The sequence below is a fragment of the Syngnathus leptorhynchus genome, unplaced genomic scaffold (genome assembly GCF_054491065.1).
Source record: "Syngnathus leptorhynchus isolate UIUO unplaced genomic scaffold, UIUO_Slep HiC_scaffold_83, whole genome shotgun sequence".
Lineage (NCBI taxonomy): Eukaryota > Metazoa > Chordata > Actinopteri > Syngnathiformes > Syngnathidae > Syngnathus > Syngnathus leptorhynchus.
In genome coordinates this window covers 102,501-117,500 of record NW_028232050.1, presented here as the reverse complement: position 1 = coordinate 117,500, position 15,000 = coordinate 102,501, and positions in this window count along the sequence as shown.

The window sequence follows — 15,000 nt, the reverse complement described above, 5'->3', positions numbered from 1 at the left end:
GCAGGCGCGATCGGCACTATTGCTGACTGCCGGGAGGGAAGCTGCGCCCCGGCCGAGTCAGACTCAGCCGTTGCGGCCCCCCCGAGCCCGCAGCGCGTAGCGCGGAAGCCATACGCCCCCCCGATGCGGAGCGACAGACGCCCCCGCGACCGCGGTTGGTCGGGAAGGCTTTTCGGATAGAGGTCGGACGGTGTGTGTGGACGGCTTCCCGTGGTGCCGCCGCTATCAAGCCGGAGGGTTTGAGAAACGACATTCGCGGAAGGACCGGCGCGGCCGGCGGACGCTCGCACGCGCGGCGCCCGACACTCAGCCGCTCGCTCGGCCTCCGTGGATCGTGGCTAGGTGGGATGGATGCCAAACCGGGTCGTCTCGGTCTCGCCGCAGTACGGTCGCGCCGGGGCCTGCGGGGCGGCGCGGGGAGCGCACGCTCACGCAGCGGCCGGGGCGCTAGAGTGCGACCCGCAGTGGGTAGGAACCGTCCACCCGACGTCGGACGAGCCGAGGCCGATGGAGGCCCTACCAAGGCGGGTCATGAGTGCCAGTCGGTCAGTTGGGTGAGGGGGTACTCGGAGGCCCACCGGGAGCAGACGGGCGACCGGGGATGGGGGGCGTACGCGGGCGGGCGCCGGGAGAAGACGGCCCGTCCGGGGTCGAATCTCGGCCTGTGTTTTCGGAGCCGGCCGGGCATCACGCTCCCTCCTTGGATGGACAACATTCGTAGTTGACACTTTGTGTCATTTTATCCGAGCGGGCGGGCGCCTCGAGAGGCGGACCGTCCGGGGCGACTCTCGGCCTGTGTTTTCGGAGCCGGCCGGGCCTCACGCTCCCTCCTTGGATGGACAACATTCGTAGTTGACACTTTGTGTCATTTTATCCGAGCGGACGGGCGCCGCGAGGCGGACCGTCCGGGGCGACTCTCGGCCTGTGTTTTCGGAGCCGGCCGGGCATCACGCTCCCTCCTTGGATGGACAACATTCGTAGTTGACACTTTGTGTCATTTTATCCGAGCAGACGGGCGCCGCGAGGCGACCGTCCGGGGCGACTCTCGGCCTGTGTTTAAGGAGCCGGCCGGGCATCACGCTCCTTCCTTGGATGGACAACATTCGTAGTTGACACTTTGTGTCATTTTATCCGAGCGGGCGGGCGCCGCGAGGCGGACCGTCCGGGGCGACTCTCGGCCTGTATTTAAGGAGCCGGCCGGGCATCACGCTCCTTCCTTGGATGGACAACATTCGCAGTTGACACTTTGTGTCATTTTATCCGAGCAGACGGGCGCCGCGAGGCGGACCGTCCGGGGCGACTCTCGGCCTGTGTTTTCGGAGCCGGCCGGGCATCACGCTCCCTCCTTGGATGGACAACATTCGTAGTTGACACTTTGTGTCATTTTATCCGAGCAGACGGGCGCCGCGAGGCGGACCGTCCGGGGCGACTCTCGGCCTGTGTTTAAGGAGCCGGCCGGGCATCACGCTCCTTCCTTGGATGGACAACATTCGCAGTTGACACTTTGTGTCATTTTATCCGAGCAGACGGGCGCCGCGAGGCGGACCGTCCGGGGCGACTCTCGGCCTGTGTTTTCGGAGCCGGCCGGGCATCACGCTCCCTCCTTGGATGGACAACATTCGTAGTTGACACTTTGTGTCATTTTATCCGAGCAGACGGGCGCCGCGAGGCGACCGTCCGGGGCGACTCTCGGCCTGTGTTTAAGGAGCCGGCCGGGCATCACGCTCCTTCCTTGGATGGACAACATTCGCAGTTGACACTTTGTGTCATTTTATCCGAGCAGACGGGCGCCGCGAGGCGGACCGTCCGGGGCGACTCTCGGCCTGTGTTTTCGGAGCCGGCCGGGCATCACGCTCCCTCCTTGGATGGACAACATTCGTAGTTGACACTTTGTGTCATTTTATCCGAGCAGACGGGCGCCGCGAGGCGACCGTCCGGGGCGACTCTCGGCCTGTGTTTAAGGAGCCGGCCGGGCATCACGCTCCTTCCTTGGATGGACAACATTCGTAGTTGACACTTTGTGTCATTTTATCCGAGCGGGCGGGCGCCGCGAGGCGGACCGTCCGGGGCGACTCTCGGCCTGTATTTAAGGAGCCGGCCGGGCATCACGCTCCTTCCTTGGATGGACAACATTCGCAGTTGACACTTTGTGTCATTTTATCCGAGCAGACGGGCGCCGCGAGGCGGACCGTCCGGGGCGACTCTCGGCCTGTGTTTTCGGAGCCGGCCGGGCATCACGCTCCCTCCTTGGATGGACAACATTCGTAGTTGACACTTTGTGTCATTTTATCCGAGCAGACGGGCGCCGCGAGGCGGACCGTCCGGGGCGACTCTCGGCCTGTGTTTAAGGAGCCGGCCGGGCATCACGCTCCTTCCTTGGATGGACAACATTCGCAGTTGACACTTTGTGTCATTTTATCCGAGCAGACGGGCGCCGCGAGGCGGACCGTCCGGGGCGACTCTCGGCCTGTGTTTTCGGAGCCGGCCGGGCATCACGCTCCCTCCTTGGATGGACAACATTCGTAGTTGACACTTTGTGTCATTTTATCCGAGCAGACGGGCGCCGCGAGGCGACCGTCCGGGGCGACTCTCGGCCTGTGTTTAAGGAGCCGGCCGGGCATCACGCTCCTTCCTTGGATGGACAACATTCGTAGTTGACACTTTGTGTCATTTTATCCGAGCGGGCGGGCGCCGCGAGGCGGACCGTCCGGGGCGACTCTCGGCCTGTGTTTAAGGAGCCGGCCGGGCATCACGCTCCTTCCTTGGATGGACAACATTCGCAGTTGACACTTTGTGTCATTTTATCCGAGCAGACGGGCGCCGCGAGGCGGACCGTCCGGGGCGACTCTCGGCCTGTGTTTTCGGAGCCGGCCGGGCATCACGCTCCCTCCTTGGATGGACAACATTCGTAGTTGACACTTTGTGTCATTTTATCCGAGCAGACGGGCGCCGCGAGGCGACCGTCCGGGGCGACTCTCGGCCTGTGTTTAAGGAGCCGGCCGGGCATCACGCTCCTTCCTTGGATGGACAACATTCGCAGTTGACACTTTGTGTCATTTTATCCGAGCAGACGGGCGCCGCGAGGCGGACCGTCCGGGGCGACTCTCGGCCTGTGTTTAAGGAGCCGGCCGGGCATCACGCTCCTTCCTTGGATGGACAACATTCGCAGTTGACACTTTGTGTCATTTTATCCGAGCAGACGGGCGCCGCGAGGCGGACCGTCCGGGGCGACTCTCGGCCTGTGTTTTCGGAGCCGGCCGGGCATCACGCTCCTTCCTTGGATGGACAACATTCGCAGTTGACACTTTGTGTCATTTTGTTCGGCCTGTGTTTAAGGAGGCGGCCGTCCTCCACTCGGTCCGTGTTTAAGGAGCGACACTCGCGCTCCGGTTCGGCCTGTATTTAGGGAGGCGGCCGTCCTCCGCTTGGTCTGTGTTAAGGGCGACACTCGGTCCATGTTTGAGGAGCCTGGCCCTGACGCTCCTCTCCGGCCTGTGTTTAAGGAGGCGGCCGTCCTCCCCTTGGTCTGTGTTAAGGGCGACACTCGGTCCATGTTTGAGGAGCCTGGCCCTGACGCTCCTCTCCGGCCTGTGTTTAAGGAGGCGGCCGTCCTCCCCTTGGTCTGTGTTAAGGGCGACACTCTGTCCATGTTTGAGGAGCCTGGCCCTGACGCTCCTCTCCGGCCTGTGTTTAAGGAGGCGGCCGTCCTCCCCTTGGTCTGTGTTAAGGGCGACACTCGGTCCATGTTTGAGGAGCCTGGCCCTGACGCTCCTCTCCGGCCTGTGTTTAAGGAGGCGGCCGTCCTCCCCTTGGTCTGTGTTAAGGGCGACACTCGGTCCATGTTTGAGGAGCCTGGCCCTGACGCTCCTCTCCGGCCTGTGTTTAAGGAGGCGGCCGTCCTCCCCTTGGTCCGTGTTAAGGGCGACACTCGGTCCATGTTTGAGGAGCCTGGCCCTGACGCTCCTCTCCGGCCTGTGTTTAAGGAGGCGGCCGTCCTCCCCTTGGTCTGTGTTAAGGGCGACACTCGGTCCATGTTTGAGGAGCCTGGCCCTGACGCTCCTCTCCGGCCTGTGTTTAAGGAGGCGGCCGTCCTCCCCTTGGTCCGTGTTAAGGGCGACACTCGGTCCATGTTTGAGGAGCCTGGCCCTGACGCTCCTCTCCGGCCTGTGTTTAAGGAGGCGGCCGTCCTCCCCTTGGTCTGTGTTAAGGGCGACACTCGGTCCATGTTTGAGGAGCCTGGCCCTGACGCTCCTCTCCGGCCTGTGTTTAAGGAGGCGGCCGTCCTCCCCTTGGTCTGTGTTAAGGGCGACACTCGGTCCGTGTTTAAGGAGCGGCCCTCGCGCTCCGGTTCGGCCTGTATTTAGGGAGGCGGCCGTCCTCCGCTTGGTCTGTGTTAAGGGCGACACTCGGTCCGTGTTTAAGGAGCCGGCCCTGACGCTCCTTTTCGGCCTGTGTTTAAGGAGGCGGCCGTCCTCCACTTCCTTCCATGCACCACCACATTCGCAGTTGACACTTTGCCATTTTTTCAGAGAGGTGACACTTAGTCGTTTTTTCGAAAGTTGACACTTAGTCGTTTTTTCGAAAGTTGACACTTTGCCGTTTTTTCAGAGAGGTGACACTTAGCCGTTTTTTCGAAAGTTGACACTTAGCCGTTTTTTCGAAAGTTGACACTTAGCCGTTTTTTCGAAAGTTGACACTTAGTCACTTTTTCGCCACAGTGACACCTCCAGCGCGTGCCACGGCGCTTTTCAGGTCTTCTATCCGACCTTGTGCTGTCGAGGACGGCGTGTCCGACGCCGTGGGGAGACCAGCACCATCTCCTCCATACTCGTAAACGGGGTGCTTTGGAAAACGGGGGGAAAGTCGATGAGTACACTGACTACTGGGACCATTTCATTGTACTCTGGCGCACCTGAAGACCAAAAAAGGTACTGCACCTTAGCCCGGGTACCTCACCCCCTGGTACCTCGAGGAGAACTTAGAAAAATTTCGACAAATTTTTGGTGAGCTCCAGGGAGAGAGGCTGATTTTTCGCTTTTTGAGGCCGACCGCCGAACCGGCGCGGGGCGGACTCACAAGCCCCGCAGAGCCGTGGGCACTTAGTCGTTTTTTCAGAGAGGCGACACTTAGTCGTTTTTTCAGAGGCGACACTTAGTCGTTTTTTCGAAAGTTGACACTTAGCCGTTTTTTCGAAAGTCGACACTTAGCCGTTTTTTTGGAAAGTTGACACTTAGTCGTTTTTTCGAAAGTTGACACTTAGTCGTTTTTTCGCCACAATTGGCTCTGAGCTCCAGGGGGAGAGCCTGGTTTTGCCTTATTTCAGGCCGGCTGGGGAACCGGCGCGGGTCGGATGCACGAGCCCGGCAGAGCCGTGGGCACTTAGAAAATTTTCGCCGATTAAGCTGGGACCTCCAGGCGGAGACCGGCATTCCTCGTCCTCGGGGTTCGACCCAGGAACCGGCGCTGGGCAGACGCCGTAGCCACGCAGAGCCGTGGGCACTTAGAAAATATTCGCCAAGTTGGCTCTGAGCTCCAGGCGGAGAGGCTGGTTTTGCCTTTTTTCAGGCCGGCTGGGGAACCGGCGCGGGTCGGATGCACGAGCCCGCAGAGCCGTGGGCACTTTGCCATTTTCTCAGAGTCGACACTTAGTCGTTTTTTCAGAGAGGCGACACTCTGTCGTTTTTTCGAAAGTTGACACTTTGCCGTTTTTTCAGAGAGGCGACACTTAGCCGTTTTTTCGAAAGTTGACACTTAGCCGTTTTTTCGAAAGTCGACACTTAGCCGTTTTTTCAGAGATGTGACACTTTGCCGTTTTTTCGAAAGTCGACACTTAGCCGTTTTTTCAGAGATGTGACACTTAGAAACTTTTTGCCAAGTTGGCTGTGAGCTCCAGGAGGAGACCGTTATTTTTCGTCATTCGAGGCCGACTGCGGAACCGGCGCTGGGCGGACGCCAAAGCTCGGCAGGGCCGTGGGCACTTAGAAACTTTTTGCCAAGTTGGCTGTGAGCTCCAGGAGGAGACCGTTATTTTTCGTCATTCGAGGCCGACTGCGGAACCGGCGCTGGGCGGACGCCAAAGCTCGGCAGGGCCGTGGGCACTTAGAAACTTTTTGCCAAGTTGGCTGTGAGCTCCAGGAGGAGACCGTTATTTTTCGTCATTCGAGGCCGACTGCGGAACCGGCGCTGGGCGGACGCCAAAGCTCGGCAGGGCCGTGGGCACTTAGAAACTTTTTGCCAAGTTGGCTGTGAGCTCCAGGAGGAGACCGTTATTTTTCGTCATTCGAGGCCGACTGCGGAACCGGCGCTGGGCGGACGCCAAAGCTCGGCAGGGCCGTGGGCACTTAGAAACTTTTTGCCAAGTTGGCTGTGAGCTCCAGGAGGAGACCGTTATTTTTCGTCATTCGAGGCCGACTGCGGAACCGGCGCTGGGCGGACGCCAAAGCTCGGCAGGGCCGTGGGCACTTAGAAACTTTTTGCCAAGTTGGCTGTGAGCTCCAGGAGGAGACCGTTATTTTTCGTCATTCGAGGCCGACTGCGGAACCGGCGCTGGGCGGACGCCAAAGCTCGGCAGGGCCGTGGGCACTTAGAAACTTTTTGCCAAGTTGGCTGTGAGCTCCAGGAGGAGACCGTTATTTTTCGTCATTGGAGGCCGGCTGCAGAACCGGCGCGGGTCGGATGCACGAGCCCGCAGAGCCGTGGGCACTTTGCCACTTTTTCGCCACAATTGGCTGTGAGCTCCAGGAGGAGACCGTTATTTTTCGTCATTCTAGGCCGGCTGCAGAACCGGCGCGGGTCGGATGCACGAGCCCGCAGAGCCGTGGGCACTTTGCCACTTTTTCGCCACAATTGGCTGTGAGCTCCAGGAGGAGACCATTATTTTTCGTCATTCTAGGCCGGTTGCAGAACCGGCGCGGCTCGGATGCACGAGCCCGCAGAGCCGTGGGCACTTAGAAAATTTTCAGAGAGGCGACACTTTGCCATTTTTTCAGAGAGGTGACACTTAGTCGTTTTTTCGAAAGTTGACACTTAGCCGTTTTTTCGAAAGTTGACACTTAGTCGTTTTTTCGAAAGTTGACACTTAGTCGTTTTTTCGCCAAAGTGCCCACCTCCAGCGCGTGCCACGGCGCTTTCCAGGTCTTCTATCCGACCTTGTGCTGTCGAGGACGGCGTGTCCGACGCCGTGGGGAGACCAGCACCATCTCCTCCATACTCGTAAACGAGGTGCTTTGGAAAACGGGGGGAAAGTCGATGAGTACACTGACTACTGGGACCATTTCATTGTACTCTGGCGCACCTGAAGACCAAAAAAGGTACTGCACCTTAGCCCGGGTACCTCACCCCCTGGTACCTCGAGGTGAGCTCCAGGGAGAGAGGCTGATTTTTTGCTTTTTGAGGCCGACCACCGAACCGGCGCGGGGCGGACTCACAAGCCCCGCAGAGCCGTGGGCACTTAGTCGTTTTTTCGAAAGTTGACACTTAGTCGTTTTTTCGCCGATTTTGCTGGGACCTCCAGGCGAGGACCGGCGTTTTTCGTCTTCCGGGTCCGACCCGGGAACCAGCGCCGAGCGGACACATTCGCTCGCTAGTGCCGTTGGCACTTAGAAAATTTTTCGTTTGTCATGAGCTCCGGGCGGAGACCGGCGTTTTTCGTCTTCCGGGTCCGACCCGGGAACCAGCGCCGAGCGGACACATTCGCTCGCAAGTGCCGTTGGCACTTAGAAAATTTTTCGTTTGTCATGAGCTCCGGGCGGAGAGCGGCGTTTTTCGTCTTCCGGGTTCGACCCGGGAACCAGCGCCGAGCGGACACATTCGCTCGCTAGTGCCGTTGGCACTTAGAAAATTTTTCGTTTGTCATGAGCTCCGGGCGGAGAGCGGCGTTTTTCGTCTTCCGGGTTCGACCCGGGAACCAGCGCCGAGCGGACACATTCGCTCGCTAGTGCCGTTGGCACTTAGAAAATTTTTCGTTTGTCATGAGCTCCGGGCGGAGAGCGGCGTTTTTCGTCTTCCGGGTTCGACCCGGGAACCAGCGCCGAGCGGACACATTCGCTCGCTAGTGCCGTTGGCACTTAGAAAATTTTTCGTTTGTCATGAGCTCCGGGCGGAGAGCGGCGTTTTTCGTCTTCCGGGTTCGACCCGGGAACCAGCGCCGAGCGGACACATTCGCTCGCTAGTGCCGTTGGCACTTAGAAAATTTTTCGTTTGTAATGAGCTCCGGGCGGAGAGCGGCGTTTTTCGTCTTCCGGGTTCGACCCGGGAACCAGCGCCGAGCGGACACATTCGCTCGCTAGTGCCGTTGGCACTTAGAAAATTTTTCGTTTGTCATGAGCTCCGGGCGGAGAGCGGCGTTTTTCGTCTTCCGGGTTCGACCCGGGAACCAGCGCCGAGCGGACACATTCGCTCGCTAGTGCCGTTGGCACTTAGAAAATTTTTCGTTTGTCATGAGCTCCGGGCGGAGAGCGGCGTTTTTCGTCTTCCGGGTTCGACCCGGGAACCAGCGCCGAGCGGACACATTCGCTCGCTAGTGCCGTTGGCACTTAGAAAATTTTTCGTTTGTCATGAGCTCCGGGCGGAGAGCGGCGTTTTTCGTCTTCCGGGTTCGACCCGGGAACCAGCGCCGAGCGGACACATTCGCTCGCTAGTGCCGTTGGCACTTAGAAAATTTTTCGTTTGTCATGAGCTCCGGGCGGAGACCGGCATTTTTCGTCATTCGAGGCCGACGGGGGAACCAGCCGGAGCGGACACGTTTGCTCGGAAGAGCCGTTGGCACTTAGAAAAAATTCCGTGTCTCGTGAGCTCCAGGGGGGACAGGCTGGTTTTATTCATCCGTAGCCGACATGGGAACCAGCGCGGAGCGGATTGGTGTTGCGCTGCCATATACCTCATCTCTCTCAAGAGTCCCCCCCTTATACGTGCCGATGGTGTTTTGGAAAACGGGGGGTAACTGGATGAGTACACTGACTAGTGGGACCAAGTACACTAATAGCCCCTGGTACCTAAAATGGAAGTATAGAGGCCGACTTTCGGGCAAGATCACGCCGGGTTAGGCTTCCAGGACCTCGGCTAAGCAATTTTAACGGGTTGCCCGGTTCTTTTTTGAACCAGCCCGGTTCTTTTTTTTTATCCAGCCCGGTTCTTTTTACACTTCCAGCTGGAGCTCGGGAGCGGCTTTTTGCACAAGATCACGCCGTGTTAGGCTTCCAGGACCTCAGCTAAGCAATTTTAACGGGTCGCCCGGTTCTTTTTTGATCCAGCCCGGTTCTTTTTTTTATCCAGCCTGGTTCTTTTTACACTTCCAGCTGGAGCTCGGGAGCGGCTTTTTGCACAAGAACACGCCGTGTTAGGCTTCCAGGACCTCGGCTAAGCAATTTTAACGGGTCGCCCGGTTCTTTTTTGATCCAGCCCGGTTCTTTTTTTTATCCAGCCTGGTTCTTTTTACACTTCCAGCTGGAGCTCGGGAGCGGCTTTTTGCACAAGAACACGCCGTGTTAGGCTTCCAGGACCTCGGCTAAGCAATTTTAACGGGTCGCCCGGTTCTTTTTTGATCCAGCCCGGTTCTTTTTTTTATCCAGCCTGGTTCTTTTTACACTTCCAGCTGGAGCTCGGGAGCGGCTTTTTGCACAAGATCACGCCGTGTTAGGCTTCCAGGACCTCGGCTAAGCAATTTTAACGGGTCGCCCGGTTCTTTTTTTTGAACCAGCCCGGTTCTTTTTTTATCCAGCCCGGTTCTTTTTACACTTCCAGCTGGAGCTCGGGAGCGGCTTTTTGCACAAGATCACGCCGTGTTAGGCTTCCAGGACCTCGGCTAAGCAATTTTAACGGGTTGCCCGGTTCTTTTTTGAACCAGCCCGGTTCTTTTTTTTATCCAGCCTGGTTCTTTTTACACTTCCAGCTGGAGCTCGGGAGCGGCTTTTTGCACAAGAACACGCCGTGTTAGGCTTCCAGGACCTCGGCTAAGCAATTTTAACGGGTCGCCCGGTTCTTTTTTTTATCCAGCCCGGTTCTTTTTTTATCCAGCCCGGTTCTTTTTACACTTCCAGCTGGAGCTCGGGAGCGGCTTTTTGCACAAGATCACGCCGTGTTAGGCTTCCAGGACCTCGGCTAAGCAATTTTAACGGGTCGCCCGGTTCTTTTTTGATCCAGCCCGGTTCTTTTTTTTATCCAGCCTGGTTCTTTTTACACTTCCAGCTGGAGCTCGGGAGCGGCTTTTTGCACAAGAACACGCCGTGTTAGGCTTCCAGGACCTCGGCTAAGCAATTTTAACGGGTCGCCCGGTTCTTTTTTTTATCCAGCCCGGTTCTTTTTTTATCCAGCCCGGTTCTTTTTACACTTCCAGCTGGAGCTCGGGAGCGGCTTTTTGCACAAGATCACGCCGTGTTAGGCTTCCAGGACCTCGGCTAAGCAATTTTAACGGGTCGCCCGGTTCTTTTTTGATCCAGCCCGGTTCTTTTTTTTATCCAGCCCGGTTCTTTTTACACTTCCAGCTGGAGCTTGGGAGCGGCTTTTTGCACAAGAACACGCCGTGTTAGGCTTCCAGGACCTCGGCTAAGCAATTTTAACGGGTCGCCCGGTTCTTTTTTGATCCAGCCCGGTTCTTTTTTTATCCAGCCCGGTTCTTTTTACACTTCCAGCTGGAGCTCGGGAGCGGCTTTTTGCACAAGATCACGCCGGGTTAGGCTTCCAGGACCTCGGCTAAGCAATTTTAACGGGTCGCCCGGTTCTTTTTTGATCCAGCCCGGTTCTTTTTTTATCCAGCCCGGTTCTTTTTACACTTCCAGCTGGAGCTCGGGAGCGGTTTTTTGCACAAGATCACGCCGTGTTAGGCTTCCAGGACCTCGGCTAAGCAATTTTAACGGGTCGCCCGGTTCTTTTTTGATCCAGCCCGGTTCTTTTTTTTATCCAGCCCGGTTCTTTTCACACTTCCAGCTGGAGCTCGGCAGCGGCTATTTGCACAAGATCACGCCGGGTTAGGCTTCCAGGACCTCGGCTAAGCAATTTTAACGGGTCGCCCGGTTCTTTTTTGATCCAGCCCGGTTCTTTTTTTATCCAGCCCGGTTCTTTTTACACTTCCAGCTGGAGCTCGGGAGCGGCTTTTTGCACAAGATCACGCCGTGTTAGGCTTCCAGGACCTCGGCTAAGCAATTTTAACGGGTCGCCCGGTTCTTTTTTGATCCAGCCCGGTTCTTTTTTTATCCAGCCCGGTTCTTTTTACACTTCCAGCTGGAGCTCGGGAGCGGTTTTTTGCACAAGATCACGCCGTGTTAGGCTTCCAGGACCTCGGCTAAGCAATTTTAACGGGCCGCCCGGTTCTTTTTTGATCCAGCCCGGTTCTTTTTTGATCCAGCCCGGTTCTTTTTCCACTTCCAGCTGGAGCTCAGCAGCGGCTTTTTGCACAAGATCACGCCGGGTTAGGCTTCCAGGACCTCGCCTAAGCACTTCTAACGGGCCCTGGTCCACCCCTGCCAGCGCATTTCAAAACTTGGCATTAATTTCGACCTAAGAGACGAAGTCTGATTTTTTTCTACCACTTGGGCGGCCTTTTTGCACCCAGAACACCCGCACCGGCACCATAAATTCGAAGGGTGCCGAGTGCGTCGGCGCAGATTCTGCGACGGAGTGACACTTCCCTCTTGTGGACATTCGGCGGTAGGTGAAATGCGCACTCGGTCTTCTCTTTTCTTTTCCTTCCAGTGAAACTTTGGCAACATTCTGCGAGCTGCTGGCTTCCAGAACCTCGGCCAAGCAGGTGGAGGATTTTTTTCCACTTCCAGCTGGAGGTGAGGAGGGACTTTTTGGGCAAGATCACGCCGACTTAGCAAGCAAGGTGGAAGTGCCAGCATGCTCCGTGGCTGGAAGTGTGGATGTGCCAGCACCCTCCCTGCCTATGGAAGTGTGGAGCTCCAGCACCCTCCCTGCCTATGGAAGTGTGGAGCTCCAGCACCCTCCCTGCCTATGGAAGTGTGGAGCTCCAGCACCCTCCCTGCCTATGGAAGTGTGGAGCTCCAGCACCCTCCCTGCCTATGGAAGTGTGGAGCTCCAGCACCCTCCCTGCCTATGGAAGTGTGGAGCTCCAGCACCCTCCCTGCCTATGGAAGTGTGGAGCTCCAGCACCCTCCCTGCCTATGGAAGTGTGGAGCTCCAGCACCCTCCCTGCCTATGGAAGTGTGGAGCTCCAGCACCCTCCCTGCCTATGGAAGTGTGGAGCTCCAGCACCCTCCCTGCCTATGGAAGTGTGGAGCTCCAGCACCCTCCCTGCCTATGGAAGTGTGGAGCTCCAGCACCCTCCCTGCCTATGGAAGTGTGGAGCTCCAGCACCCTCCCTGCCTATGGAAGTGTGGAGCTCCAGCACCCTCCCTGCCTATGGAAGTGTGGAGCTCCAGCACCCTCCCTGCCTATGGAAGTGTGGAGCTCCAGCACCCTCCCTGCCTATGGAAGTGTGGAGCTCCAGCACCCTCCCTGCCTATGGAAGTGTGGAGCTCCAGCACCCTCCCTGCCTATGGAAGTGTGGAGCTCCAGCACCCTCCCTGCCTATGGAAGTGTGGAGCTCCAGCACCCTCCCTGCCTATGGAAGTGTGGAGCTCCAGCACCCTCCCTGCCTATGGAAGTGTGGAGCTCCAGCACCCTCCCTGCCTATGGAAGTGTGGAGCTCCAGCACCCTCCCTGCCTATGGAAGTGTGGAGCTCCAGCACCCTCCCTGCCTATGGAAGTGTGGAGCTCCAGCACCCTCCCTGCCTATGGAAGTGTGGAGCTCCAGCACCCTCCCTGCCTATGGAAGTGTGGAGCTCCAGCACCCTCCCTGCCTATGGAAGTGTGGAGCTCCAGCACCCTCCCTGCCTATGGAAGTGTGGAGCTCCAGCACCCTCCCTGCCTATGGAAGTGTGGAGCTCCAGCACCCTCCCTGCCTATGGAAGTGTGGAGCTCCAGCACCCTCCCTGCCTATGGAAGTGTGGAGCTCCAGCACCCTCCCTGCCTATGGAAGTGTGGAGCTCCAGCACCCTCCCTGCCTATGGAAGTGTGGAGCTCCAGCACCCTCCCTGCCTATGGAAGTGTGGAGCTCCAGCACCCTCCCTGCCTATGGAAGTGTGGAGCTCCAGCACCCTCCCTGCCTATGGAAGTGTGGAGCTCCAGCACCCTCCCTGCCTATGGAAGTGTGGAGCTCCAGCACCCTCCCTGCCTATGGAAGTGTGGAGCTCCAGCACCCTCCCTGCCTATGGAAGTGTGGAGCTCCAGCACCCTCCCTGCCTATGGAAGTGTGGAGCTCCAGCACCCTCCCTGCCTATGGAAGTGTGGAGCTCCAGCACCCTCCCTGCCTATGGAAGTGTGGAGCTCCAGCACCCTCCCTGCCTATGGAAGTGTGGAGCTCCAGCACCCTCCCTGCCTATGGAAGTGTGGAGCTCCAGCACCCTCCCTGCCTATGGAAGTGTGGAGCTCCAGCACCCTCCCTGCCTATGGAAGTGTGGAGCTCCAGCACCCTCCCTGCCTATGGAAGTGTGGAGCTCCAGCACCCTCCCTGCCTATGGAAGTGTGGAGCTCCAGCACCCTCCCTGCCTATGGAAGTGTGGAGCTCCAGCACCCTCCCTGCCTATGGAAGTGTGGAGCTCCAGCACCCTCCCTGCCTATGGAAGTGTGGAGCTCCAGCACCCTCCCTGCCTATGGAAGTGTGGAGCTCCAGCACCCTCCCTGCCTATGGAAGTGTGGAGCTCCAGCACCCTCCCTGCCTATGGAAGTGTGGAGCTCCAGCACCCTCCCTGCCTATGGAAGTGTGGAGCTCCAGCACCCTCCCTGCCTATGGAAGTGTGGAGCTCCAGCACCCTCCCTGCCTATGGAAGTGTGGAGCTCCAGCACCCTCCCTGCCTATGGAAGTGTGGAGCTCCAGCACCCTCCCTGCCTATGGAAGTGTGGAGCTCCAGCACCCTCCCTGCCTATGGAAGTGTGGAGCTCCAGCACCCTCCCTGCCTATGGAAGTGTGGAGCTCCAGCACCCTCCCTGCCTATGGAAGTGTGGAGCTCCAGCACCCTCCCTGCCTATGGAAGTGTGGAGCTCCAGCACCCTCCCTGCCTATGGAAGTGTGGAGCTCCAGCACCCTCCCTGCCTATGGAAGTGTGGAGCTCCAGCACCCTCCCTGCCTATGGAAGTGTGGAGCTCCAGCACCCTCCCTGCCTATGGAAGTGTGGAGCTCCAGCACCCTCCCTGCCTATGGAAGTGTGGAGCTCCAGCACCCTCCCTGCCTATGGAAGAGCCACCTCCGCGGGCATGCTGCTCAACCACGCCGGCCCAGAGTTCCAGCCGCTCGGCTACACTCTCTCACAAGCCCCGCCTGGAGCTCCCCAGCCCGCCCCTGGTACCTCAACTACCGAGGCCAGCCGCTCGACCAGGCCGGCCCAGAGTTCCAGCCGCTCGGCTTCACTCTCTCACAAGCCCCGCCTGGAGCTCCCCAGCCCGCCCCTGGTACCTCAACTACCGAGGCCAGCCGCTCGACCACGCCGGCGCAGAGTTCCAGCCGCTCGGATAAGCTCTGCCACTCTCCCGCTAAGCAGCCACCGGTAACGGGGAAATGTCGCCGCCTTGTGGACACGCCCTTGTAAATGAATGGGCTTTCTATGGAGCTATGGAAGTATGGAAGTATGGTAGTATGGAGCTATGGAGCTATGGAGCTATGGAGCTCTGGAGCTCTGGAGCTATGGAGCTATGGAAGTAGGGAGCTATGGAGCTATGGATGTATGGAGCTATGGAGCCACCAGCCAGCCAGGCTGGAGCTATGGAAGTATGGAGCCATGGAGCTCCGGAGCTATGGAAGTATGGAGCTATGGAGCTCTGGTGCTATGGAGCTATGGAGCTCTGGTGCTATGGAGCTATGGAGCTCTGGTGCTATGGAGCTATGGAGCTCTGGTGCTATGGAGCTATGGAGCTCTGGTGCTATGGAGCTATGGAGCTCTGGTGCTATGGAGCTATGGAGCTCTGGTGCTATGGAGCTATGGAGCTCTGGTGCTATGGAGCTATGGA